The following is an 11,101-nucleotide window of genomic DNA, read 5'->3' as shown; positions in this document are numbered from 1 at the left end:
AGGCCAACATCTAATTTCAGGGAAAAGTACACAATGAAACTGACATTAAATGCGGAGAATGATACATTTCCGATAGAGCGGTGACCTTGATCACAATTGATAACTTACAATTGAATTAACTGAACATGGCCATTAACAATGGCATAATAACACAAGGCTACAACAAACTGAAGTTATAGGCTATTTATTAAATCCGTTTGCCAGCTCCAGGTAGGCTACACAAGTGGCACAAATTGATTTGCAATGACTCCAGTGCTATAATTTTTACATATTTATTGTATCAAATGGTAGCCTATACAGTAGCCTACAATGGCATAGAATGTAATAGCCTACTTGATGGCCAACCGATGCAAATGTATCATTCTCCACATTTAATGTCAGTTTTGTTGTAGACCTTTTCCCATAAGACAAGCACACGAGGGAGTTCCTTAACTTCCATTTCAAATTTCCACTCGCACAGCAGCAGCGCTGGAGATCCAAAAACTGAGCATGCTTAAAACCCTTCCCTTGATATGGTTTTCCATAAGAAAAGTCGACATTAGAATGCAGTTTACTTTAAACCACATTTATCTAAAGCCTCTAGTGTACCTGAAGTCTGTTTCCTCTGCTTTGTCACCGTTATATCAGTTCTAGTGCGTTAATATGTTTTATGGAAAATGGGTTGGAAATAGGCCCTTATGGAGACACCTACCCTTTCTAAATAGCCTACCTACAACTGGTAAAAAGTTTTCAAGACGTGCTCGCATGCTGCTCTGTCTCCATGAGTCAGCTGCCTGCTGCAGCACTCTCAACCAGTGCCCTTAACACACCAACACCTCTCTCCACCACTCACTCACTCACTGTCAGTGGTGGGTGTAGCTGGTGCATGGAAGTCAGGCGCAGGTGAGCAGAGATGAGTGGATAAAGCACTTTACTTAGGCAATGATATGAACATAACGCAACCTCGTCACAAAACAAATGCTCAAAGAACAAGTAAGGCAGCACAAAATACAAAACCCAAGAACAAAGTACCGGCTGCCACAAAGCACGGGTATAACACAAAACTCGGGGGAAACCAGCCGGAAGCGTGCCAACCTCGACAATAAAAAATACCCCACACAGACATAGAGGGAACAGAGGGTTAAATGCACATAGTAATGATGATGAAATGAAAACCAGGTGTGCAGGAAAACAAGACAAAACAAATGGAAAATGAAAGGTGGAGCGGCGATGGCTAGAAGACCGGTGACGTCGACCGCCAAACGCCACCCAAACAAGGAGAGGGACCGACTTCGGTAGAAGTCGTGACACTCACTCACGTAGTCAGCAGCAGGTCACAGAGAAATATATGTATTTGTTATTGAGAAATGTCATGGCGGCCACAGTGCAATTTAGAAGTTGCCCAAAAAACAGCAACATGCTACTAATACATCTTCACCCGCGACATCGTTTTTAAAGTTGCCCAATTTGGCCAGAAAATAACAGACATGGCAACCCTGGTTAGTGGAAAAGCCAAACGAATGATTCACATCCGGTGAAATATCTGGCTCATTGGTTACGGGCCAAACACTTAAAAGACACACCCTCGTCCACTTACCCTCGCCTTATGCCCTTAGGGGAATCCCTGTCACCATCTTGGCGGGCGGTCCAAATGATTAGCCAAGCAAGGGAAGTTTGCAACGTAAGCCCCTCAGCCCTCGTTTTTAGTCGAGTTTGCGAGTGTACAATTTTGGCTGCAGTCCAAACTCTTAAAAGACACACCCTATTCCTCAGCCCTCAAATTAACGTATCATGACATCTGACGAGTATACACTTGCAGGGCAAGGGGCGAGGGAGGAAGGAATGGTTTTTAAATGGACCTTGCCAGAAATTTGTCACAAGTTCATCCCACGATGATTGTGTTTTCAGCCACCGGTAGCTTGTGGGTGCTTCATATGCGCTACAGTCAATTATGAGTGTCTACTAATATTAAATATATCATTATTAATATATGCCTACTGTAATAGCTAGCAAATTAATTAGCTTACTAACGTTAGCCTGCCTAGCTGGAACTTCTGAAGAAGGTTAATGTTTTATTTCTACAATTTCCAAAAGCTAACCAAACAAAAACATATTTACTTTTTACGAGACATGTTTGTGCTGTCATGTGCATTAGTAGCACATTTTCTAACTTAATTGCATTCGTTTTTACTTACACTTCTATGTTGACTTCTCCATTGATGTTGTTTTTAAGTTTTCGCAGACTTTTCTTTGCGGATGTACAATCGTTGCAAATTGAATTATGGGGAGTTTCAGGCCCCGGAGTGAACATATTTGTACACTCGCAAACTCGACTAAGAACGAGGGCTGAGGGGCTTACGTTGCAAAATTCCCTTGCTTGGCTAATCATTTGGACCAAGATGGCGACGGGGATTCCCCCAAGGGCATAAGGCGAGGGTAAGTGGACGAGGGTGTATCTTTTATGAGTTTGAACCGCAGCCCCAGTTCACTCTGGGGCCTAAAAGTCCCCATAATTCAATTCGTGACTAAGAAAAGTCAGCCAAAAATTAAAACCCCAACATCAATATATGGAGTGAACATACAAGTGTAAGTAAAAACAAATGTAAATAAGTTAGAAACTGTGCTACTAATGCACATGACGGCGCAAACACGTATCATAAAAGTCATGGTGTTTTTGTTTGGTTAGCTTTTGGAAATTTTGAAATAAAACATTTTCCTTCTTTAGAAGTTCCAGCTAGGTAGGCTAACGTTATTTAGCTAATTCATTTGCTAGCTATCATACAGTAGGTGTATATTAATAATTCTATAATTAATATAAGTAGACATGCAATCATAATTGACTGTAGCGCATATAAAGCACCCACAAGCTACCGGTGGGTGAAAACACAATCATCGACGGATGAGCGAGTGACGAATTTCCGGGCAAGGGTGGTCCATTTAAAATCATTCCTTCCTCCCTTGCCCCTTTTTATTTAATTAAAACATATTTTTTTAACAATAAATCAATACAGGAGGTACATGTCAGAACACAAGTATATATGAATAATATACAATGGACAATTGGACTAGGGGTACAATATCACAGGACCACAGGATATTAAGGACCTTAAGGGACATACATACACTTATAATTCTAACAGGTTTTTTGTTAGTAGAGTATTTAATTGTCTTAAAATACAGTTCAATTTCTTTTTGTAAGGTAAGAAAATGTGTTTTTTTGTTTGTAAATTTACATTTGTGAATATGAAATTTGGCCAAAAGAATAATGAAATTAATTACATAAAAATGTTTCAGTGTCACAAATGCCAGGAGTGGTGGGTGTGTCACGTTCTGACCATTGTTCTTTTGTGTTTTCGTTGTTTTAGTATTGGTCAGGACGTGAGCTGAGTGGGCATTCTATGTTATCTGTTTCTATGTGGGGTTTCTTGTTTGGCCTGATATGGTTCTCAATCAGAGACAGGTGTTTTGCGTTGTCTCTGATTGGGAACCATATTTAGGTAGCCTGTTTTGTGTTGGGGTTTGTGGGTGGTTGTTTTCTGTCTTTGTGCCTATGCACCAGATAGGACTGTTTCGGTTTTGCCACATTTGTTATTTTGTATTTTGTAGTGTTCACGGTTTTGTCGTTATTAAACATGATGAACACTAACTACGCTGCGTCTTGGTCCGATCCCTGCTACACCTCCTCCTCAGACAAAGAGGAGGAAATCTGCCGTTACAAAACCACCGACCAACCAAGGACCAAGCAGCGTGGTAAAGGACAGCAGCAGCAGCGGCAAAAGACACAGGATTCATGGACTTGGGAAGAGATTCTGGACGGCAAAGGACCCTGGACTCAGCCAGGGGAATATCGCCGTCCCAGGGCAGAGTTGGAGGCAGCGAACAGGCGAAAATCGACAGAAAATAGTCCAACCCAACACAGGGCACAAACGGACAGGAACACAAACACGCACAACCTGACGAACAGAAAAACAATCCCGCACAAAAATAGACATGAAATAGACATGAAAAATAGACATGAATCAAGAAACAAAACAAGAGACAGGTGCAACCAATAAGACCAAACAAACAGAAAAGGAAAAGGGGATCGGTGGCGGCTAGTAGACCGGCGACGACAACCGCCGAGCGCCGCCCGAACAGGCAGGGGAGCCACCTTCGGTGGGAGTCGTGACATTCAACTTATTTCTATCGTAGGTAAAGAATCCAAGCAGTACATCTCTCCACAATATTGTAAGATCTTCATAAATGTGTTCAATTATAAATCTACTGATGTCTTGCCATTGTTTTCTTACATGAATACAATGCCAAAGAAGATGCAACACTGTTTCCGGGTGGTCATTACAAAAGGAGCAATTTGAGTTGGTGTTTTCCTTAAACTTCTTCATATAGTGGTTGGCAGGATAATATTTATGAATAAGTTTAAAGGAAACTTCCTTAATTTTGTTAACAAATAGGTATGTGTGTGGCAACATCCAACCTTTTTTTCCAACAAATATTATCAATAAATCCATTCCAATAAGGCATGCCATAAGGTAAAGATACAACATCCTGCTGAAACAAGGTTTGTAATCGCTCTGTTGTTGAATGGACCAAAAGAGAAACAAATCTTTCCTACTGATGAGTCAACAGGGTCAACGGAAGGTAGGCTCTGAGGGTCAGGTCTTGACACGTTCCTGAATAACAGAGCAACACCTGAGGGAATGGCATCTGGAACAATTGCAAAATCTTTCGGTGTTACAGGGACCTTGTCCTCCCTCCTCCCTCCCTCACCTCTTGCCCTACAAGTGTTTACTCGTCAGACGTAATGATACGTCATCAGAAGTGTCCACTTAATTTGAGGGCTGAGGGGATAGGGTGTGTCTTTTAGTGTTTGGACTGCAGTCATTGTTCTCTGTGGTTTCTTGGTAGCTGTCATCTGCTTTAGAGAGCTGATAACGCCCAACTAGGAGAGGTAGGCTACTGTAGTGAAGCAGCGAATTCTGTGTGTGAATAATGCAAAAAATATGTGCTTTTAATACAATAGGTAGGCTAACGAATACAAAGCAGAAAGAGGACCGTTTCCAAATAGTCTGTGGGACAACAAAAATATTTTCAACCCAAAGTCATCTGTCTGACCACCCGCTCCCGCATCATGAAAAATTATCTCTGTCGGGACCTGCAGGTCCCGCAGGCATCCCACGGGAATGCAGCCCTCTAGTGCAGTCAGTACACAACACTATACTATACTATCATCGTGTTTTAGAAGGATTAGATGGTGACAGGGGTCCCAGCAGGGTCAGACAGCCAGGGAAGACCAGTCTATGGAGCTCAGGTGAATTTTGCAGTATATTAGCAATATCAGTGAATGATGCAATGTTCCATCTTGAACAGATGGATACACCTACAGTAGCTACAGGACAGCAGCTTAAAGCTACAGTCTGGGATCTGGGAATAACGGTCATTTCAATTATTGAACCATTAATTCTATCCTTGGATAATATAATGTATATCTGTACACCAAGGTAATTATTTGTCATGCCTCATTTTAGGAGGATCAGATGGTGACAGGGGTCTCAGCAGGGTCAGGCAGTCAGGGAAGACCAGTCTATGATGGAGGTTGTAACGCTCGTCTACTTCGTCCTCCTCCTCAGACGAGGAGAGGCGAGAAGGATCAGAGGACCAATGCGCAGCGTGATAGTTTAACATAATGAGTTTTAATAAAGTAAGACGAAACACAAACACTTTAACAGACTACAAAACAAATGAACGATGTAGACAGACCTGACTTGAGAACTTACAAACAGACGAAGAACGCACGTACAGGAACAGACTACATACATGAACGACAAACGAAACAGTCCCGTGTGGTAGACATATGGACACGGAAGACAACCACCCACAAACAAACAGTGAAACCAGCCTACCTTAATATGGTTCTCAATCAGAGGAAACGTCAAACACCTGCCTCGAATTGAGAACCATATCAGGCATTACATTAAACCCAACATAGAAACACAACACATAGAATGCCCACCCCAACTCACGCCCTGACCAACTAAACCATACAAAACAACAGAAAACAGGTCAGGAACGTGACAGAACCCACCCCTCTAGGTGCGAACTCCGGGCGCACCCCTAAAACTCAAGGGGAGGGTCTGGGTGGGCATCTGTCCGCGGTGGCGGCTCCGGCGCAGGACAAGGACACCACTCCACCATTGTCTTTGTCCCCCTCCTTAGCGTCCTCTGAGTGGCGATCCTCGCCCCCGACCCTGGTCTAGGAACCTTAACACCGGTCCCCCCTAGATAACTCAGGACATAGAGGTAGCTCAGGACAGAGAAGTAGCTCAGGACAGAGAAGTAGCTCAGGACAGAGAGGCAGCTCCGGACTGGGTGGCAGCTCCGGACTGGGTGGCAGCTCCGGACTGGGTGGCAGCTCCGGACTGGGTGGCAGCTCCGGACTGGGTGGCAGCTACGGACTGGGTGGCAGCTACGGACTGGGTGGCAGCTCCGGACTGGGTGGCAGCTCATGACTGGAGGGCAGCTCATGACTGGAGGGCAGCTCATGACTGCAGGGCAGCTCATGACTGGAGACCAGCTCATGACTGGCTGGCGGCTCTGGCGGATCCTGGCTGGCTGGCTCTGGCGGATCCTGGCTGGTTGGCTCTGGCGGATCCTGGCTGGTTGGCTCTGGCGGATCCTGGCTGGCTGGCGGCTCTGGCGGATCCTGACTGCCTGGCGGCTCTGGCGGATCCTGACTGGCTGGCGGCTCTGGCGGATCCTGGCTGGCTGGCGGCTCTGGCTGCTCATGGCTGGCTGGCTCCGGCGGATCCTGGCTGGCTGGCTCTGGCGGATCCTGTCTGGCGGAAGGCTCTGGCTGCTCCTGTCTGGCGGAAGGCTCTAGCGGCTCCTGTCTGGCGGAAGGCTCTGAAGGCTCATGTCAGACGGGCGGCTTTGCAGGCTCAGTACAGACGGGCGGCTTTGAAGGCTCAGTACAGACAGGCAGTTCATGCGGCGCTTGGCAGACGGACAGTTCAGACGGCGTTGGGCAGACGGGCAGTTCAGGCGCCGTTGGGCAGACAGGCAGTTCTGGCGTCGCTGGGCAGACGGGCCGTTCAGGCGCCGCTGGGCAGACGGGCAGTTCAGGCGCCGCTGGGCAGACGGCAGCCTCTGGCCGGCTGAGACGCACTGTAGGCCTGGTGCGTGGTGCCGGAACTGGAGGTACCGGGCTAAGGACACGCACCTTCAGGCTAGTGCGGGGAACAACAACAGGGCACACTGGACTCTCAAGGCGTACTATAGGCCTGGTGCGTGGTACCGGGCTGAGGGCACGCACATCAGGGCGAGTACGGGGAGAAGGAACAGTGCGTACAGGGCTCTGGAGACGCACAGGAAGCCTGGTGCGTGGTGTAGGCACTGGTGGTACTGGGCTGGGGCGAGGAGGTGGCGCTGGACATACCGGACCGTGCAGGCGTACTGGCTCCCTTGAGCACTGAGTCTGCCCAACCTTACCTGGTTGTATGCTCCCCATCGCCCGACCAGTGCGGAGAGGTGGAATAACCCGCACCGGGCTATGTAGGCGAACCGGGGACACCATGCGTAAGGCTGGTGCCATGTAAGCCGGCCCGAGGAGACGCACTGGTGGCCAGATGTGTAGAGCCGGCTTCATGGCACTTGGCTCAATGCTCAATCTGGCCCGGTCGATACGAGGAGCTGGTATGTACCGCACCGGGCTATGCACACGTACAGGAGACACCATGCGCTCTACTGCGTAACACGGTGTCTGCCCGTACTCTCGCTCTCCACGGTAAGTACAGGGAGTAGGCGCAGGTCTCCTACCTGACTTCGCCACACTCCCTTTTAGCCCGCCCCCCCCCCCAAGAAATTTTTGGGGTTTATTTTCGGGTTTCCAGCCACGTCTCCTTGCTGCCTCCCCATACCACCGATCCTGGGCTTTTGCTGACTCCATCGCCTCCCGAGAGCGGCGATTCTCTCCCACCTTAGCCCAGGGTCCTTCTCCGTTCAATATTTCCTCCCAAGTCCACGAGTCCTGTTTTTTTGGCCGCTGCTGCTGGTTCCTCTCACGCTGCTTGATCCTTGTGTGGTGGGTGGTTCTGTAACGCTCGTCTACTTCGTCCTCCTCCTCAGACGAGGAGAGGCGAGAAGGATCAGAGGACCAATGCGCAGCGTGATAGTTTGACATAATGAGTTTTAATAAAGTAAGACGAAACACAAACACTTTAACAGACTACAAAACAAATGAACGATGTAGACAGACCTGACTTGAGAACTTACAAACAGACGAAGAACGCACGTACAGGAACAGACTACATGCATGAACGACAAACGAAACAGTCCCGTGTGGTAGACATATGGACACGGAAGACAACCACCCACAAACAAACAGTGAAACCAGCCTACCTTAATATGGTTCTCAATCAGAGGAAACGTCAAACACCTGCCTCGAATTGAGAACCATATCAGGCAACACATTAAACCCAACATAGAAACACAACACATAGAATGCCCACCCCAACTCACGCCCTGACCAACTAAACACATACAAAACAACAGAAAACAGGTCAGGAACGTGACACAGAGGTGAAGTGAATTTTTGCAGATACAACAATTTATTATCTCTGCACGGAAAATACTGGACAAGCCAGATGCTATTTTAAGGCAGTCTGACAAACCTCCAAAGTTAACTTCCAAACTGTATCAAGGGTTGAAAGAGGCTTTCCCCGAACACACAAAACATGTCAAACAAAAATGTGAGGAAGACTTGGTAGAAGCTTTTGATGATGATGAGTGGAAACAGATCAAATCAAATCACATTTATTTATATAGCCCTTCTTACATCAGCTGATATCTCAAAGTGCTGTACAGAAACCCAGCCTAAAACCCCAAACAGCAAGCAATCCAGGTGTAGAAGCACGGTGGCTAGGAAAAACTCCCTAGAAAGGCCAAAACCTAGGAAGAAACCGAGAGAGGAACCAGGCTATGAGGGGTGGCCAGTCCTCTTCTGGCTGAGCCGGGTGGAGATTATAACAGAACATGGCCAAGATGTTCAAATGTTCATAAATGACCAGCATGGTCAAATAATAATAATCACAGTAGTTGTCGAGGGTGCAACAGGTCAGCACCTCAGGAGTAAATGTCAGTTGGCTTTTCATAGCCGATCATTAAGAGTATCTCTACCGCTCCTGCTGTCTCTAGAGAGTTGAAAACAGCAGGTCTGGGAAAGGTAGCACTTCCGGTGAACAGGTCAGGGTTCCATAGCCACTGGCAGAACAGTTGAAACTGGAGCAGCAGCACGGCCAGGTGAACTAGGGACAGCAAGGAGTCATCATGCCAGGTAGTACTGAGACATGGTCCTAGGGCTCAGGTCCTCCGAGAGAGAGAAAGAGATAAAGAGAGAATTAGAGAGAGCATACTTAAATTCACACAGGACACCGGATAAGACAGGAGAAGTACTCCAGATATAACAGACTGACCCTAGCCCCCCGACACATAAACTACTGCAGCATAAATACTGGAGGCTGAGACAGGAGGGGTCAGGAGACACTGTGGCCCCATCCGATGATACCCCCGCACAGGGCCAAACAGGAAGGATATAACCCCACCCACTTTGCCAAAGCACAGCCCCCACACCACTATGATATGTTTGAATGCCCAGTTATGTTCATATCAATATCATCTCAGACAGAAATTACTGGATTATAAACAATCTATAGAATGTACTATATGCCAGTGAAACTGGTCTGCCGTCCTGTGGGTTATCACTCTAGCCTTGGCCTAATACACCCGAAACCAATAATGAATTTTCACTAAGAAAGCTGAGTGGGGTGTGTTGGGTTGGGGCACTGCAGGGTGGTGAACCCCTAGGGACAGGATGGTGCGACCCAGCTATATTCTGTGCAAGTAAAAAGAGCTCTACAATACTATTAGTCCTATGAGATTAATTATATGGAGGATTTACTGTTTCTGTGTGTAATGTATATTTGAGGTGTATGTTTAGTAAAAAAAAAAATTCTAGCCTTTAATAATTAGGGATAGACCCCTTTTTTCAATTTTCACCTAAAATGACATCTAACTGCCTGTAGCTCAGGCCCTGAAGCAAGGATATGCATATTCTTGGTACCATTTGAAAGGAAACACTTTGAAGTTTGTGGAAATGTGAATTCAATGTAGGACAATATAACACAATAGAACTGGTAGAAGAAAATACAAAGAAAAAACCAAACGTTTTTTCTACCACCATCTTTGAAATGCAACAGAAAGGTTCCAAATCTAGCCATCACTCTTGCTGTAATTCCGATGGTGTCCACAAGAGGACAGCAGTGTATGTGCAAAGTTTCAGACTGATAACTTGAAGTATGAACAAGCTACATGACATTTAGTGTGTTGTCACCCAGGTACATTTGGGAAAATCGTGAAGGAGAAGAATATCGTCAAATCTGTATAGTTGGACTTTGATTTAGCTTTTCCAGTATTAGTAGCCATATTGTAAGTTCAACAGTTGCAAAACACCCAGTTTTCATAACTTCAAAACTCTCCACGTTCTTGCAATTTTTGTTCAGAAGGAAAAGGCGTGCTGTTGCACAAGGTTAGCAGCAAAATTGTGCGACAGATACGGGGTTCCGCATACATCCGTAAAGCCCAGCTCATTGGCTATCTAGTTAGCTTTGTTTGACCCTGATTGGTGCTTATTTTACAAAGTTACAGTCAATCAAGTGAAGAATGCCCGTGTCATCGGCACGCCATGAAGGCATCGCTCTCTGCCTACATTTGGTGTCCTTTAGGATATACTACACTCCTAATGATATAGTGAAGTCTGGTTACGTTCTAGGATCTCTGAGGAATAAATACACATGTAATTTGACTGGTTGAAACAACGTTTAGAGTTAGATTTTCACCGATTCATTTCTTTGCAAATTGAATGAGTGGAAATACAAAATCGATCGTGCATGCTATATGGACCTTTTTAGGATATGAAAAATTATTTTATCTTAACAAAACGACACGTCATGTTATCTCTGGGACTCTTGGGATAATAAATCAGAGCAAGATTTCAGAATGTAAGTACACATTTCACCTTCAGAGGGGAATTTATCAAACCTATCGCGGTGAAAAAGGTGTTTTGTTATTA

This window comes from Salvelinus fontinalis, chromosome 31, assembly GCF_029448725.1.
Source record: "Salvelinus fontinalis isolate EN_2023a chromosome 31, ASM2944872v1, whole genome shotgun sequence".
Classification (NCBI taxonomy): Eukaryota; Metazoa; Chordata; class Actinopteri; order Salmoniformes; family Salmonidae; genus Salvelinus; species Salvelinus fontinalis.
This window is presented reverse-complemented; position numbering follows the sequence as displayed.